The sequence below is a fragment of the Geotrypetes seraphini genome, chromosome 1 (assembly GCF_902459505.1).
Source record: "Geotrypetes seraphini chromosome 1, aGeoSer1.1, whole genome shotgun sequence".
NCBI lineage: Eukaryota > Metazoa > Chordata > Amphibia > Gymnophiona > Dermophiidae > Geotrypetes > Geotrypetes seraphini.
The window spans coordinates 370,104,211-370,122,643 of record NC_047084.1 but is presented as its reverse complement, the minus strand read 5'-3'; positions in this window follow the sequence as shown (position 1 = coordinate 370,122,643).

The following is an 18,433-nucleotide window of genomic DNA, read 5'->3' as shown; positions in this document are numbered from 1 at the left end:
ATTTTTTTTTAATATATATCTAAATACAATAAAGGACCCTCTCTCTTGGTTAAAATTCATTGAGAACACTAGATTATATTGTCAGAAGCCCAGCACTACAGCTAGCCTTGTTCCAGCTAGAAATCATAGGAAGTTAGCCCTGCAGACTTTTAGGTTCAAGGTGCTACATCATCCTGTACGAATGTTGATAGTCTGTCCAGAATGCAAGAAAACACTGGGACAGGGTTAAAATTCAAGGACAGCCATCATTTAAAGGTGAGGGTATGCAGGGCCGCCATCAGGGCAGTACTACCAGTCCTGCATTCAGGGGCCCGGAGCTGACAGGGGGCCCGGGCTCCCCCAGGGTTGCAAGCATAGTCTCCTCTCCTTCTCCTTACCTGCCCTGCCGCAGCACACAGCCGAACGGAAGTCTTCCCGATGTCAGCGCTGACGTCGGAGGGAGGGCTTAAGCAAAGCCCTCCCTTCCTCCGATGTCAGCGCTGACATCGGGAAGACTTCCGGTCGGCTGCTTGCAGCAGGGCAGGTAGGGAAAAGGCAGTCGTGTACCGAAGGGGGGGGGCGGTCCACCCTGGTGCAGCCATGGGGGGGGAGTGTGCACAGCTGGTTAGGTCCCCTTAGCCTTGTGGCGCTTCCCCCGACCGACCGACAACAGGCCCAGCCGACAAACCTCCCTGCCCTGCAGCCGTGAATCTAAATTACCTTCTTACAACAGCTTCAATACTCCAGCTGCTGTAAGAAGGTAATTTAGATTCGCTGCTACAGGGCAGGGAGGTTTGTCGGACCGGGCCTGTTCTGTTGTCTGTCGGGTGGGGAAGCGCCATAAAGGTAAGGAGCAGGGAGGGAGAAAGGGAGGAAAGGTGGAGTGGAGAAGAAAAGACGCTTAAGGGAAATGGATAAAACTGAGGGGGGAGAAGGCCGCTGAAAGCACTGGGGAAGACAAAGGGGTGGAGAAGGATGCTGAAAGGACATGGGGAAGACAAAGGGGTGGAGAAGGACGCTGAAAGGACATGGGGAAGACAGGAGGGGGGAGAAGGACGCTGAAAGAACATGGGGAAGACAGAGGGGGGAGAAGGACCCTGAAAGGACATGGGAAAGAAGGACGCTGAAAGGACATGGGGAAGAAGGATGCTGAAAGGACATGCGGAAGACAGGGGGGGAGAAGGACGCTGAAAGGACATGGGGAAGACAGGGGGGGAGAAGGACGCTGAAAGGACATGGGGAGGGGAGGAGAAGGACGCTGAAAGGACATGGGGAAGACAGGGGGAGAAGGACACTGAAAGCACATGTGGAAGACAGAGGGGGGAGAAGGATGCTGACAGGACATGGGGAAGATGGGAGGGAGAAGGACGCTGAAAGGAAATGGGGAAGAGAGAGTGGGGAGAAGACGCTGGCAGGGAAGAAGACAGAGATGCCAGACTATGGGGGGAGCGGAGGGAAGAAGATGGGTGCCAGACCAATTTGGAATGGGGGAGAAAGGGAGAGGCACAGTAACAGAGCAAATGGAAGACACAGAAAGAAGAGAGACAGTGGATGGAAGGAATTAAATGAGAACATGAGGAAAGTAGAAACCATGCAACAAAGGTAGGAAAAAAATTATTATTATTTTTTTTTTGCTTCAGGATAAAGTAGTATATTAGTTGTGTTGATAAAAATTTATAAACATTAGAGGCTCTGGTAGAAACCCGTTTACAAAGTATGTATTCTTCCCAATTAATATTTCCAAATTAATAAAGTCTTTTTGCTTATTTTTAAATGGGTTTCTACCAGAGCCTTTAATTCAGTAGCATAATTAAATGAAATAACTATTTCTGTAGTTTATAGGGACGGGCGGGGATGGAGGGGATTCCTCGTGGGGACGGAGGGATTCCTCGCGGGGACGGGTGGGGACGGGTGGGAGTCCTCACGGGGACGGGTGGGACTTTGGCGGGGATGGGTGGGATTTCTGTCCCCACGCAATTTAAACATGCACCTTTCTTCCTCCATCCCATGCACCTTTCTTCCTCCATCCCATAACACACACAGCCTGGTGGTGATGATTATCAGATTGATTCATGAATATATAATGATGTTATGAATGTGCACCTCTTCCTTCCCATCCTCCTTAGCATGTCACATACAGCATGTTACATTACACAAAGTCTGTGTAATGTAACATGCTGTATGTGAAATGCTGAGTAGGATGGGAAGGAAGAGGTTCACACTCATAACATCATTATATATTCATCCATAGCTGCGTGTTAATGATGTGCTCATATGCACTTATTTATCATCATAACATATACATCATCATTAACATGCAGCTGTGGATATGTAAGGACAGGCTGAGGAGGATGGATGGGAAGGAAGGAAGGTGCACATATCAACATATTGTACATTTTTAACATGCATGATGCGGCTATAGGCAAGCTGAGGAGGATGGGATCATACAGATGTGTATGTTCAGATATGCGTTCAGATGTGTATGTTTAGATATACGCTCAGATGTGTATGTTTAGATATGCGCTCACATATACGGTCAGATGTGTATGTTCAGATATGCGCTCAGATGTGTATGTTTAGATATGCGCTCACATATACGGTCAGATATGTATGTTTAGATATGCGCTCACATATACGGTCAGATGTGTATGTTCAGATATGCGCTCAGATGTGTATGTTTAGATATGTGCTCACATATACGGTCAGATATGTATGTTCAGATATGTGCTTGGTCAGATATGTAAGGGCTAGCAGGCACATTAATTATTTTGTCAGATAAATCAGTTCTGATCAATTAAATAATCGATTGTAAATAATTTTGTACATTTTTATTAATCCGTTTGATCAATATCGATCGGAATTCTTTTTCTGTTCGATGGTATCCGATTAGAGCAGCTAATCCTGCAACAGAGACTTCCAGTGCAATTGTGATCTACTTCTGGCCTACAAAAGTCAAAAGAAATCCTTAACTGAGATTTTACATTCAAAAGTGAATTATAGCTACTAGCACTATTATTTATTAGTTATTTATTATGCAGATGTTTGTTAGTTTGTTGTTAGTTCAGTATTAGACATATGTTAGTTTAGAATAGATAGGTATAGATTAGTTTAGTTTAGGTTAGGTTAGGGCCCTGCTGAAAGAGTCTACCTTGACGTGGTTGCAGGCTTACAAATCTTTTGGTCAAAGAGTGCGGCGACAGAGAAAAGTATGTGTGTATTCGGCCCATGGAAGATGGGGGGGTCAGGGGGGAAGGGGTGCGTGGGGGGCCCAATAGGATTGCTCAGTAAGGGGCCCAGAAATTTCTGATGGCGGCCCTGAGGGTATGTCACAAGCCCAGCACTATAGCTAGCCTTGTTCCAGCTAGAAAGCATAGGAACTTAGCCCTGAAGCTGAAGCGAGCTGATCAGTGCAGCAGCTCTCCAACTAGCATGGAGCAGGACTCAGATTCTGGGGAGGCTCCCAAGAGCAGGAGCCCTGGGAGGAGTTGGGACATTATAAGGACAAAAACTCCTTTAAACCTAGGCCAGTCACTGGTAGGGCACAGCCTAAGAAACAGGCTCTAGCCCCTTTAGGCACACACCTGCTGAGACTAATTGCAGAGCAGGAGAAAGCCTAGGGAAAGCTGAAGCCTGCCCATCCTCCACACAGGCTTGGGTGTGGCTCCCATAGAGAAAGGCAGTTGGAGCAGTGCAAGCCATGGAGAGACAGGGCTGAGCCAGCAGAGGAAACAGACCTATGGCTAGGTGCTCCAGAAGGTAGGCAAGATAATGAAGTTGAAATGCAGGATTCAGAGGAATTTTTACCTGTAAACCAGCCAGACTGCCTGAGGCAAGAGGAAGCTATGGACATGGCACTGGAACCAGTTGATGACCAGATGGATGAGAGTTAAGTTTTTCCTTTTATTTCTTTTACTTGGAAAAGCTTTCAACTGCATTGTGTTTTTGGAAGAAGGAACTGTATGTTTGCTGGCTGTTTGGGAATTTAAAAGACCCTTGAAGAAATTAGTTGCCTGCCTGAAAAGGACTTTGCATTGTGTTTTTTTTCTGTTTTTGAAAGTTAAAGCCACTGATTGCTACAGTAGGGATTGTGGGGCAGAATCCACACAAGATCCATAGGGTTGAGATTATGGGGCCTACAAGACTGTTTTCTTAGTGGATTCAGCAATTCCCCACCCCCACCAACTTACTAGGGTTGGTAGGGGAAGCCTGACTATATTTAGGCAGGCACAGTGCGCTTTTCAGGGACAAGTTTGTGAGTTCATGGACTGTGGAATACTTACCAATTTTGGATGTTTTTTTTTTACTTGAAAGAAGCCAGTAAGGGAATTCCACGTGCTGACCTGGCAGCCAGAAGGGCTGCAGGGCTACTAGCCGGAACAGGTTAATTGTTTGGGGGTTTTTTTCCCCCTTATTTTGGATACATGTTTGACATTGGCTTAATTACCAAGTAAAGCCTTCTTTATTTGAACAGTGGCTGGACTGTAGCCTTATTGTGTTTGGGGAACTTTTGCCATTCTGACTATTACTTTCCCAGGACTTTATTTTCCCAGCAGGGTTTTCACCTTTTGAGGGCACACCAGAATCAGCGATTGCGCTCAGCCCGGTACTCGCATCTGGACCCAGTACCGGCTGCGTGACAATATATATAAAGTAGAAGGAGAAAGTACATTCTTTGTCATTTTATGCCCAGAACTAACAATAAGAGTTCTAGAATATCACTGTTTTGCAGCTGTGTAGCGCATAAACTATGAATGATAAAAACTTGGATAAATAATTTAATAATTTAGTGAGAAGAACTCAGTGTGGATTGATAAGTCAAGCGAACGGGGATAACTTTCCCTGCCGTGATGAGCTTACAGCTGTTGCGACCTGGCTTTAGGATCCCATGGCAGCATAGATAGGCAGCTGAAATGTAGGCCAGGATTTTCTGGGCCTACATTTCAGCCGCCTATCATGGCTGAATTTAGGTACAATTTTGTAACTGGCACTGTTGGGTGATTGACACACAATCGGCAGCTGCTTTAAAGGCGGCCACCGACATAAGCATCAGTTACAGAACCTGGCCCATAGTAAATTTAGGCTCTGTAACATTTAACCTGATTCTCTAAACACACAAATGTCCTAGCCAGGTTCTCCTTGATAATTTCTTAGTCAAGGGGTGGCTGGTGATATTTTTTTCTGAGCATCCTCCTCCTCTGTCTGAATGTTCAGTTAGACCATTCAGGATTCAGGATACCATGACTACACCAGTGGCATACCAAGGGGGGGGGGGCGGTCCACCCCAGGTGCACGCCCCAAGGGGGTGCACAACTGGCCACCCACCGGGGAATAGGCTGCCGCCAGGGAATAGGCTGCCACTGCCACCATCGGGAACAAGCAGGCCCCGAGTTCTTCCTCCCCGCGGGGTCAACCAACTCTCGCCACCCGACGTCAATTCTGACATCGTAGAGGACGTTCTGGTCCAGCTAATCGCTGTTACCGATGGCGGCAGTGGCAGCCTTTCCCCGGCGGCGGTGGTAGCAGCATGTTTCCCAATGGCGATGCCATGGGGGAGGGCAGGGAGAAAGAAAGGGGGCAGGGTGAAACAAAGAAAGAAAGAAAAAAAAATGGGGCATGGAGAGAGAGAAAGACAGACATAGAGAAAGAAAGGGGGCATGGAGAGAGAAAGAAAGAAGGGGGCAGGATGAAACAAAGAAAGAAATGGGGCATGGAGAAAGAGAGAAAGACAGACATACAGAAAGAAAGTGGACATGGAGAGAGAAAGAAAGAAGGGGGCAGGGTGAAAGAAAGAAAGAAATGGGGCACGGAGAGAGAGAAAGACAGACATAGAGAAAGAAAGGGGGCATGGAGAGAGAAAGAAGGGGGCAGGGTGAAAGAAAGAAATGGGGCATGGAGAGAGAGAGAAAGACAGACATACAGAAAGAAAGGGGGCATGGAGAGAGAAAAAAAGAAGGGGGAAGGATGAAACAAAGAAAAAGTTGGGGGAGGGAATGAGGTCTGGAGGAGAGGAAGCATACAGGAGGCTGAAAGAAGGGAAGAAATATTGAATGCACAGTCAGAAGAATAAAGTGCAAGAGACTGATGAAATTACCAAACAAAGGTAGGAAAAATGATTTTTTTTTTAAAATTTAGTGATCAAAATGTATCTGTTTTGAGAATTTATATATGCTGTCTATATTTTGCACTATGGCCCCCTTTTACTAAACCGCAATAGCAGTTTTTAGTACAGGGAGCCTATGAGCGTCAAGAGCAGTGTGGGGCATTCAGCGTAGCTCCCTGCGCTAAAAAACACTATCACGGTTTAGTAAAAACGGAGGGGGGTATATTTGTCTATTTTTGTATAGTTGTTACTGAGTTGACATTGCATAAAGTCATCTGCCTTGATCTCTTTGAAAACTCGCGGAATATAAATGATAATTAACATTTTCTCTGCGTAGTGTTCTTTGTGTTTTTAAATTTTTATTGTTGGTAGATCATTTTGACTTGGCCACAAAGGTAAGGGGGAGGTAATAATAATAATAATAATAATAACTTTATTCTTCTATACCGCCACAATCTTGTGACTTCTAGGCGGTTTACAATCAAGAGTGCTGGACATTCAGCGAAATACAATAAGTAGATATTCAGAGGAAATACAGAGATCAGAGACCTCAGGAGGCAATAGTATAGAAATACAATTTGCTAAGCGAAAATGTAATATGTACATTTTAGTAGGTAATGTCCGACAGGACCTGTTGGGGATAAATAGCAACGTAAAGTTACGATAAGATGAAGATAACAGATTATATTTATAACAGTGCTGTAAGTTCAGGTGGAATAGGGAGGGGGGAGGGAGAGGGAGAGCGGGTCAATTGTTTAGGTAGGGAGGGGAGCTGCTGAAAGACTTCTAGTAATCCTTGCAGGCTTGACTGTGCAGGAAATTATTTTTGTAAAATCATGTTTTGTTATGTGACTGGCATTATTTAGACTTTATTTTCTATGAATGAATAGAATGAAAATGATATAAAATTACTTGCTTGTTTTTATGTGCATGCGCTGAAGGAAATAATTGATTGTAAATAATTTTGTACATTTTTATTAATCTGTTTGATCAATATCGATCGGAATTCTTTTTCTGTTCGATGGTATCCGATTAGAGCAGCTAATCCTGCAACAGAGACCTCCAGTGCAATTGTGATCTACTTCTGGCCAACAAAAGTCAAAAGAAATCCTTAACTGAGATTTTACATTCAAAAGTGAATTATAGCTACTAGCACTATTATTTATTAGTTATTTATTATGCAGATGTTTGTTAGTTTGTTATTAGTTCAGAATTAGACATATGTTAGTTTAGAATAGATAGGTATAGATTAGTTTAGTTTAGGTTAGGTTAGGGCCCTGCTGGAAGAGTCTACCTTGACGTGGTTGCAGGCTTAAAAATCTTTTGGTCAAAGAGTGCAGCGACAGAGAAAAGTATGTATGTATTCAGCCCATGGAAGAAGGAGGGGGTCGGAGGGGGAAGGGGTGCATGGGGGCCCAATAGGATTGCTCAGTAAGGGGCCCAGAAATTTCTGATGGCGGCCCTGAGGGTATGTCACAAGCCCAGCACTATAGCTAGCCTTGTTCCAGCTAGAAAGCATAGGAACTTAGCCCTGAAGCTGAGAGAGAGAGTGGGCTGAGGACGCTGAAGGGAAATGGGGAAGAGAGGGTGGGGAGAAGATGCTGATTTATAAATTGACAATTGTACATAATATTGTTTCCTTTTATACTTTAATATAATAAGTTCAATATAAAACAATTCAAGGCTTGTATGGATGGAATCAGGTGGTTTGCGGGGATGGGGACCTAGCTTAGGGAGATTAGTCCAATAAAATGGTATTTTCTTATTTCTCATTATTTGTTTTATTTTTATTTGTTAATTTGTAAAGTGCTGATTGTTATGTATCAAATTTTTCAAATTTACATCTACTGTCTTTATATTTTGCACAGTATTAGAGGACATGTGTTACTGTTTTTGTGGTGTTACATTGTATGCAAAATCTGGTTTCTTGGCGGTTCGGTTTAACTTTTGTCTACATATTTCTATTTTTAGTTTGTGATTATTCCATATTGGGCGTGAGTGTATCTCTGTTCTGTGTGTATGAAAAGAACATAGTTTTCAGTTGGCATTGACTGCAGGATCAATTGACTGTGTGGGATCTGGCTTGTTTAGTTTTACAATGTATGTGTTGGTGTTTTAGTGCTCACTGCAGTGTTTAAGATGCTGTCTTTTCCTAGGTGCACTCTTGTTGTGGATTGTTACTAAAAATCATATTTTTCATATAGATGGGGGTATGTCAAAAATGATGGTTCCTGGGTGACACATATGCTAGGTACGCCACTGGACTACACAATAATTGAAGTAAAGCTGCAACACTCTTATCAGCGGAAGAGGGGGGGGGTTAGAGAGCACATTAGCTAGTTAGGAAATGAAAGAATAAAATTTAATAATTCTATTTAACTTAAAAGGAGGAAGGACGTCACAATGGAGGTCCTTCCACCAGTAGCGTAGTAAGGGGAGTTGGGGGGTTGGGTAGACCATCCCAGATGCCGTCTTTGTGAGGCCACTGGCACCTCTCCTCCTCTCCACCCCCGCTCCTTCTAACTCATCCCCCGCCACATGCGCACTTTCACTTCCCCTCCCAGTGTACCTCCAGCTTCTTTCTGGCACGAGCAGCAACTCTAATCTGCTGTTTACATTGGCCTTAGGGCTCCCCTCTGATGTTACTTCTGAGTCCTGCAACTAGGAAGTGGGAGAGCCAAAGCCAATGGGTAACAAGTTGGAGATGCTGCTCACTCTGGGGAAGCTAAACAGATATGGGTGAAGGGAAGGGGTGTGGCTATGGCAGGAGGGGCAGGGAACGAATGGGGGGGCGCCGCAACTCCGGGCGCCTCCCACCCTTGCTAAGCTAGTGCCTTTCACAATGTGTTCAAAGAAGGAAAGGTTTAGCAGTGGGGTTGGGTGAAGCTATGCAGCATGATGGCCAGGCCTGTTTTCATTTGAAAGCAGACCAAGGATATAGCAAAGTGGCTTACCTGTAACAGGTGTTCTCCATAGACAGCAGGGGAATGCAGTTACACTTGCTGGTGAAGTCCTTTGACTGAGCCTGCATGCGAGAACTCTCCCCCTAGAGCCAGTAGAAACTCTTTTTTTTCTACTGAGCATATTCGGATTACCTTGAGATTCTGCCTTCCAACTGTCAGTTATATAACTAGCTAATATAATTAGTGAAAAAAGGGGATGGCAGGTGGGCAAGTGTGGCTGCATTCCCCTGCTGCCTGCGGAGAACACCTGTTGTAGGGATAATGTAGCCACAGTTCCTGGTGAGTCCTTAGCTGAAAAGTGAGATGGGTGGAGGTAAAGGACCTCAATGCAAATAAATTTTGAAGCACTGACTGTCCAAACTGTGTATTTTGTGCTGAATTGTGATCCAAGCAATAGTGTTTTGTGAAGGTGTTTTGTGAAGAGCATTCCAGTTTTCTACCACTCTCTGGATGAAAAAGAACTTCCTTACATTCGTATGGAATCTACCCCCTTTCAATTTTAGAGCGTGCCCTCTTGTTCTCCCTACCTTGGAGAGGGAATGACAACAAACCTGGTGAAGTTTAGTTTTTATTTTGTGATAGGCTTGTGTTTGGTGGGAAGGGGGAGTCTGGAGACTAGCAGAATATTTAGTCAAATGTAATGAAACACAAATGGCATTTTTATCATTTTTCTTTTATTTCATTGTGAAAAGGAAAGGCAATAGGAAATTTAGGTGAGAGTTCCTATTTTGTTTCAAATGAAAACACATCCCTTTCATGAATTGCTGGCACGTTTTAAAGGGCAGGAGCATAGTGACAGATTATTCTCAACATATATTGCTGATTCATTCATGAATATTTTATAGTAAATAAGTGAACATGTGCAGCTTTGAAGATACAGAAGATTCAGTGGTACATAAAAAACAGACCTAAAAACAAGAATGAATAGGTAATTCTGAAATTTATTTATTTTTATTTGCAAAGCCATATAATTGGTAATTTGATAGAGTAGGTATAGGCCAGTTACGTGCATGCATTATTAGAAAAGTAGCATATACATGCGTATGTGTACACATATGGATGTATATGCAAATATAAAAATTCTACAGGAAGCAAAACACACATTGGAATCCCTTTGGGTAGAAATTCCATTTATAAAGGGGAAAAGGATAGTGATGGAAGTGTACTAAGGTCTGCCTGACCAGTTGCTGAAATGATATCAGAAATTAGGGTGGCTAACAAACTGGTAGCACAATAATAATAGGTAATTTCAACTACCTTGATATTGACTAGGTAATTGTAACATCAGGGCATGTTAGGCGGCGGTAGAACCGTTGTTAGAATCAAGGCCAGTCTATGTCTATGGCAAAAAAGTAAATGAGATCCCATGAGATTTATTCAATATAGACTTCCATAGGCACAGAAGAACAATCTTTTTTTTTTTTTTTTTTAATTATTAGCAGTTAAAATTATTGAAAATTATTAGCTGTTAAAATTATTGAAAATATGTAGTTTAGAAACTAAGATAATTTATCACAATTTTGCATTGCCCTTTCTATAAACTTCTGGATAAAGAGTAGTCCTTTTCTGGTATTTTTTAAGCTCCCTTGAGTCATTTGAAAAGGTCAATCCCTGTTTTCACCTCTGGATATTGGAGATCATATTGAGCTTAATGTGAGGAGATATGTAGATGTCAACCTAAAGCTGCTGTCAAACTAGTTTAATCCTCATTAAGTCGCACTGCTAATTCAGCATGTTGAACGCAATAGGAGCACAATGGAAAATGTCACCTCCAGTCTTCAGAGGACTTAAGCGGCATAATAGCCCTTGGTACAAGTCAATGATCTACTTGATTTTCTCTGTCTCTCTAGAGCATACATCATTCAAAAAGATCAGCAGGGTCACTGAAGGTTTGCTAGCAACTTTTCAGAATTAGAAAGAGTGCAAAGGTTGTTTGAAGAAGGTATAAGCCTGGAAAGTTTAAAGTAATGATGTCAAGTATCTCACTCTAGTTTCATATCATAGTTTTTTTTTTCTTTTGTAGTAATGGTCAACAAGGGTAGAGACGATGATCTCACTTTATGAAAGTGCCCAGTTTTGACGTTTTGATATGTAGCAGATCATCAGGGTAGACAGACATCATGTTCTACAAGAATACACTATGAAAGGGTAACATAATGACAGAGTGCCCTGGTTACTAGACCAGAAAGGCACCTATTTAAGCCTGTTTAATAGACATGTGGGGCCAATATTCAGAGTTATTTAAGCAGACTAGAGAGGCTCTGTCCCGCTTAAGTCTATCGCCACCTATCTACAATGTTCAGTGGCATTAAACCAGGCACTACCATTGAACATCGACTCTGGCCCACAGAAAAGAGGGCCGGTTAGGGGTGGACCAGGGGATGGTTCTGGGGAGGAGCCAAGTCTTAAGTAGGTGCTGGCAATATTAATCTGGGGGCATTAAAAAAAAAAAAAAAAAATGACCTTTGGTGCCCCTGATCCTTCTTCCACCCAACAATTCCCCCTTTCCCTCTCCGCAACCTGTGGCACACCCTTACCCCCCGCAAAGCCCCTTACCTAAATACCTGGTGGTCCAGTGGGGGAAGGGGGTTGTTGAGGGCAGGAGCACAGGCCTCTTGTTTCTGCCCCTTTTGTGGGCTCCTTGCAAAATGGCTGCTGCAACCTCTTGCAGTACTTGCTATAGTACCACAACTGACCTCATAGAAACATAGAAACATAGAAGATGACGGCAGAAAAGGGCTACAGCCCATCAAGTCTGCCCATTCTGCTTACCCACCCCTTGTCTATGCCCTAAGGACCCAATTTCCTTATCTTGACCCTCGTAGGGATCCCACATGGGTATCCCATTTATTCTTAAAGTCTGGCACGCTGTCTGCCTTGATCACCTGCACTGGAAGCTTGTTCCAATGATCAACCACTCTCTCTATGAAGAAATACTTTTTGGTGTCGCCATGAAATTTTCTGCCCCTGAGTTTGAATGGGTGCCCTCTTGTGGCCGAGGGTCCCTTGAGAAAGAAAATATCATCTTCCACTTCGACACGTCCTGTGAGGTACTTAAATGTTTCGATCATGTCTCCACTCTCCCTACGTTCCTCAAGAGTGTAGAGCTGCAATTTGTTTAGTCTCTCTTCGTACGAGAGACCCTTGAGCCCCGAGATCATCCTGGTGGCCGTCTGCTGAACCGATTCAATTCTGCGCACATCTTTACTGTAATGTGGCCTCCAGAATTGCACACAGTACTCCAGATGAGGTCTCACCATGGCCCTGTACAACGGCATTATGACTCCAGGCTTTTGGCTGACGAAACTTCTATTGATACAACCCAATATCTGCCTTGCCTTAGATGAAGCCTTCTCCATTTGATTGGCAGTTTTCATGTCTGCACTGATGATTACTCCTAAATCTCATTCTGCTGAAGTCCTAGTTAAAGTTTCTCCGTTCAAGAAGTACGTCCTGCATGGATTTCCGCTTCCGAGGTGCATGACCTTACATTTCTTAGCATTGAAGCCTAGCTGCCAGGTTGAGGACCAACTTTCCAATGTAAGCAGGTCCTCAAGAGGTCATGACAGCCTCAAGAGGTCATGACAGCCATTTTGCAAGGTGCTAGAAAAGGGGCAGCAGCATGGGGACCACACTCCTGCCCCAATGACCCCCCACAGAACCACCAGGTATTTAGGTAGTTCTGGGGGTTGGGAGGAGGGTGCATTGTTGTTGTTGGTGGTGGGGGGGGGGGAGTTTAGGAAGGTAATCAGGAACTCCAAACATCACCATAATTGGTGACTGCCTACAAAAATGGCACAGATTTTGTGTCAATCATGTAATGGTGCTGTTTGTAGAATCGCGGTACGTGACAGGGTAAATTTTTTTTAACTTATAGCTTTTATTTGTTGTCAAAGCACATTATACAGAACAACGTATCCATAAGATCAATAAACAAAAGAACCATAGAACTGAAAAGCATCATACACAAGATGCCCATTATGGTACAGAAAGCAATCAACAACATTACCTCCTCCCCCCCCCCCCACACAAGATCCCACATACAACATACATTACCCTCGCGGTACAGTGTTCCTCCAGTCTTCATAGCATTGCCAGATCAGACAGCATGGATGCTGAAGGGCGGAGGCTAACTGACACAGTATGTGGGAGGGAGCTTTAGGCTGTGCGCATGTGCAGCTTCCTTAAATTTCGGTTTTGGCGTCTGAGTCAGTTAGCCTCCGCCCTTCAGCGTCCATACTGTTTGATCTGTTTAGCTTGCTCCGTCTTAGTAAATACAAGGAATCATCCCCCCCCCCCACCTTTTTACTTTGCCCCTGGAGGTTCAGGTTTCCTGCGGGTTCCCTTCCTTGCAGTTTGCTGGTTTAATATAATAAAGTAACAAATTTAAAACATAATGCAGGGTGGGAATATGTTTTTATGGTTTTTGGGTGTATGGGTGCATCAGATTCTTATTAACTTATAATTTGAGTGGTTGTATACTGTAGCAACCATCTGGCTAAGATAGTCAATATCTCCTTCGCATTTTTATATTCGACTCTCCGAATCTGTAAATTGTATTGGCGGGCCCAATTTTCAAGGTCCTCAATTTTGTCAATCAGTTCATGCAATTCAGATTGCACGTCCTCCAAATCTAGCTGCGCCCCAGTGACTGACTACTCATAAGCATCCATTCGAAACTCAACAGTATCAATACGAGACCTGATTTCTGCAAGATCCTGCCACAGCTCCCTGATCGCTTCTGTGACTTGAAAGGTCACTGTGGAGATCTCCGACTTAACCTCTGTTACTATTTCTTGGAGATCGGCTTTAGTGAGAGGTTCCATGGCTCCTCCACTACTCTCTGAGGCCCTCGCAGGCAGCGATTGCAGCATGTCCAATACACGGGTAGATTCCCCACCTTCATCCTGAGGCCCTGCAGTGTACAGGGAACATGCATGGTTTTTTTCAGGCAGTGAGATCATAAAGTGAGATCACCCTCCATTCTTTTTTTCGATGCTATGAGGCAGATACCTAGGGTATGAGGCCACGTACATAGGGTATGTGGCACCCGGGGCCCATAATTTTTTGACACCCCCCCAATGTAAAAAAATATTTTTTTGTAATAACCATGAAACTGAATAAATGGTCATAATAGAAACAGGCAGTGAAAATTTTCTTTTATTGAACCTCATATATGTAACCATTATTCCAAACATACCATAACATAACATAAATTATGTTTGAATTGTCATGACATCAGAAGTACATATGGAGTAGTTGCAGGTGATGCTTGGGACAGTTCTAATTGTGTTAGTTCGGTTTTATGTGTTTTTTGAATAGAAGGGTTTTTATTTCTTTTTTGAAGGTTTTGTAGTTTGTGGTCGAGATCAATAGGTTGTAGAGTTGGGGGTCAAGTGTTGCAGCTCGAATGGCTAGGAGGTTGTCGAACTGTTTTTTTCTTTTGACGATTTTGGTTGGAGGGTGTGTGAATGGTGCGTGAGTTCTCCTATGTCTGGTTGAGGTGGATTGAATTATTTAGCTGAAGAAATTAGTTACCCCCCCATTCCACACACATTAATTCTCTTCCAATTTTATTCCCATTATAAAAAACACTGATAAGTTCTCAGAAAAAAAATACATTAAAATAAGAAGTGAAAACAAAGGCCCCTACAGATGAGAACATAACATAAGAATAGCCTAACTGGGTCAGACCAATGGTCCATCATGCCCAGTAATCCATTCTCATGGAAGCCTATCCAGGTCACTAGTACCTGGTCAAAACCCAAAGAGTAGCAACATTCCATGCTACCGATCCAGGGCAAGCAGATGTTTCCCCCATGTCTTAATAACAGACTATGGACTTTTCCTCCAGGAATTTGTCCAAACCTTTCTTAAAACCAGCTACACTATCTGCTTTTACCATAACTTCTGGCCACTTCATTTTTAAGCTGAGATCTTTCCTTCCAAACAGAGACTTTGCTAGATGTCAAATACAGCACAAGGTAAGTTCACACGGACTTAGCTGTGCAGGAAATGTGAATCTCCTCATACACCCACCATATAGTGCAAAAATGTGCAAAGGTCTGTTTTTTTCTTTCGATCACTACATAGACTAATGCCACACAAGCAGCGCTGTTACAAACATATTCTTTAGGTCAGTGCTAAGGTTAACAAAGTTTCCTTCCTTGGACCAGAAGGAGATACTGACAAACCACTGGAAGAGATCCCAAAACAACTACCCAGGAACAACACCCAAAGACCCACTCAGTGTGTGAACCAGTTGAGTGGAGTGGACTAACTGGGGGGTGGAAATGAGCCCGGAGTTTACTCAGCAGAATTTCCCAGATCACCTCTTCCTCTCAACACATTGACACGCTGCCACCACCACCACTAGGAACACCCCACCGGGTAGGCCAGCAATGCTATAAACTTTATAAAACACATTATTATATTTTCTTATAAAGCACATATTTTAACTGAACTCTGACATTTTCAGCCTTTCCATTCACAAAAATAGAAGGAAGAAAAGTTCCCATTTCCTGCTGTCTCATGTCCCCGGCCTATACAATATTTTTCTTCTGCAGAGTGCAGACCCTTCAAAAATCTGACCAAATCCTCATTTCACTTGCATTATAAAGTACTGAGGATGCCATCTCTCCCCAATCCCAGGTCCTAAAGTCTAAGACAGTAGCGAAAACTAGTGCTGCCAGATTCAGGAAAAAAAATTTCGATTCGATTCAGCCTATTGAATTGGTTTATCGATTCGATTTTCCTGCCCAATTGGGTGTTTTTTTCAAACATCCTGGTGGGTTTATTTTATAGCTTTTTCACCCCCCTTTGGCTTCTCCTAACCACACTGGCGCTGTGGTGTAAATAAAATAAAGAAACAAAAAGGACTTTTCCTCTCTCTGTTAAATCCTAGCTCACGTTTGCGGTCTAACACCAGCTCTGGCAGGATACACATTTCAAATCTGACATATTGTAATCACAAAACAGAAAATAAAATTAGTTTTTCTACCTTTTTGTTGTCTGGTTATTTTTCAAATCTTGTTGGTCCAAGGCTCTGGTTGTCTTCTGATAACTTGCTTGCCAGGGTCTCCTTCTTTCTTCTTTCTCTGTGCTAACCATCCATCTGCCATCTCTGTCCTCCCCTTCCGTTTCCCTTCTCTCCCCCGGATGTCTGGCATCTTTCCTTTTTTTTGTCTCCCTCCACAGATCCACCTTTTCTTAACTACCCTTTCATCCAGCAGCTCTCCCTCCTTCCCCACCACCCCAGGGTCTACCATTTCTCCCTTTCTTTTCCCAACTACCCTCCTAACCAGTATCTCTATCCCCCTTCCACACCATCCCTTGTGTCCAACTTCTCTCCCTTTCTGTTCCTTCCCTCCCTAAAACCCATGTCCATCATCTCTCTCTCTCACCTCTATTTTCAGACCCATTATTTCTTCCCACCCAAAGTCCGGCATATGCACGTCTCTTTGAACCCCTCCCCCTTCCCTCCGTGTACTTCTACACCAGGGCCCCCCCTCCCCTGAAGGCCTGTCCTCCCCTTAAAGGTCTGCATCCCACCCCTGAAGGCCTGTCCCCCCCTTGAAGGCCTGTCCCCCCTTGAAGGCCTGCACCCCCCCCGAAGGCCTGTCCCCCCCCTTGAAGGCCTTCCTGTTCCCCTTGAAGGCCTGTCCCCCCCTTGAAGGCCTGCACCCCCCCGAAGGCCTGTACCCCCCGAAGGCCTGCACCCCCCTGAAGGCCTACACCCCCTCGAAGGCCTGTCCCCCCCTTGAAGGCATGCCTGCCTGTTCACCTTGAAGGCCTGCCCCCCCCTTGAAGGCCTGCACCCCCCCGAAGGCCTGCACCCCCCGAAGGCCTACAACCTCCTCGAAGGCCTGCCCCCCCTTGAAGGCCTGCCCCCCCCTTGAAGGCCTGTCCCCCCCCTTGAAGGCCTGCCTGTTCCCCTTGAAGGCCTGTCCCCCCCTTGAAGGCCTGCACCCCCCCGAAGGCCTGTACCCCCCGAAGGCCTGCACCCCCCCGAAGGCCTGAACCCCTCCGAAGGCCTACACCCCCCTCGAAGGCCTGTCCCCCCCTTGAAGGCATGCCTGCCTGTTCACCTTGAAGGCCTGCCCCCCCCTTGAAGGCCTGCCCCCCCTCGAAGGCCTGCCCCCCCTTGAAAGCCTGCACCACCCCCTGAAGGCCTGTCACCCCCCGAAGGCCTGCTTGTCCCCCTCGAAGGCCTGCACCCCCCTGAAGGCCTACACTCCCCTCGAAGGCCTGTCCCCCCCTTGAAGGTCTGTGCCCTCCCTTGAAGGCCTGTCCCCCCCGAAGGCCTGCACCCCCTCCGAAGGCCTGTCACCCCCCTACAAGGTCTGCCTGCCTGCCCCACCCTGAAGGCCTGCTGCCCCCCCCTCACTACCTCGAAGGACCGCTCGGCTCGGCCCCATCTCCACCACCACAAAGCACTGCTCATTCCCCCGGCCTTCACGTTTCATTTCCCTGGGGAAACAGCCTGCAGCAAGATCGCGCGATGCCAGCGATCTTTGCTTGCTTCGGCTGTTTCCTCCGCCACGGTCCCGCCCCTACTCTGACGTCAGAGGAGGGGCGGGATCGTGGTGGAGGAAACAGCCGAAGCAGGCAAAGATCGCTAGCATCGCGATCTTGCTGTAGGCTGTTTCCATACGCGACACCCGGCGCAGGTGGGGGGGAACCGGACCGGACCGGACCGGGAGCTCCCCCTCAGGGCTTGGCACCCGGGGCGGACCGCCCCCCATGCCCCACCCTTGGTACGCCACTGTTATGAGGTGCAGGAGACTTTAATGGACCAGCCACCCCACCAATGTTAGCAGTTCCTCAGCTGAGAAATCAATTTTCGGGGGAATTATGATGGCCAGAAGACAGAACCTTGAGCTTAGGCAGCCATCTTCGTTGATGACATCACTTCCTCTCTCTCTCTCTTTTTTTTTTTTTTTAAACAACAAGAAGAAAAAAATTATGTGGTCCTGGCCTGCTATTCAGCTGGGGTCGTATAACTTATACACACCCTGACTGAATATTGTATGGACCTGCATAAGCTCTGGGAGGCCTTCGAGCTAAGGGCGGCAGCATTTCAGAAATGGCAGAGTTTGTGAACTGTTCACAGGCTGCTGTGGTTAAAGTGTACCGTGAGTGGATGAATGGAATCTTTTTGACGACTCGACATGGTAACTGGGAGGGCTGCATGAGCCATCGATACGAGAGGTGAACGATAGCTGAACAGGTTGGTGCGAGCCAATTGGCACGCTACCATTGAGTAACTCACCATCCAAATGAACCGGGGGGGGGGGAAGGGCTTCCAGATGTGTGTCCAAAGCAACTGTGCAGTGAATGGGGGTCTGGAGCAGACGGCTGGTGACTGCACCCATGCTCATGAAGATTCATT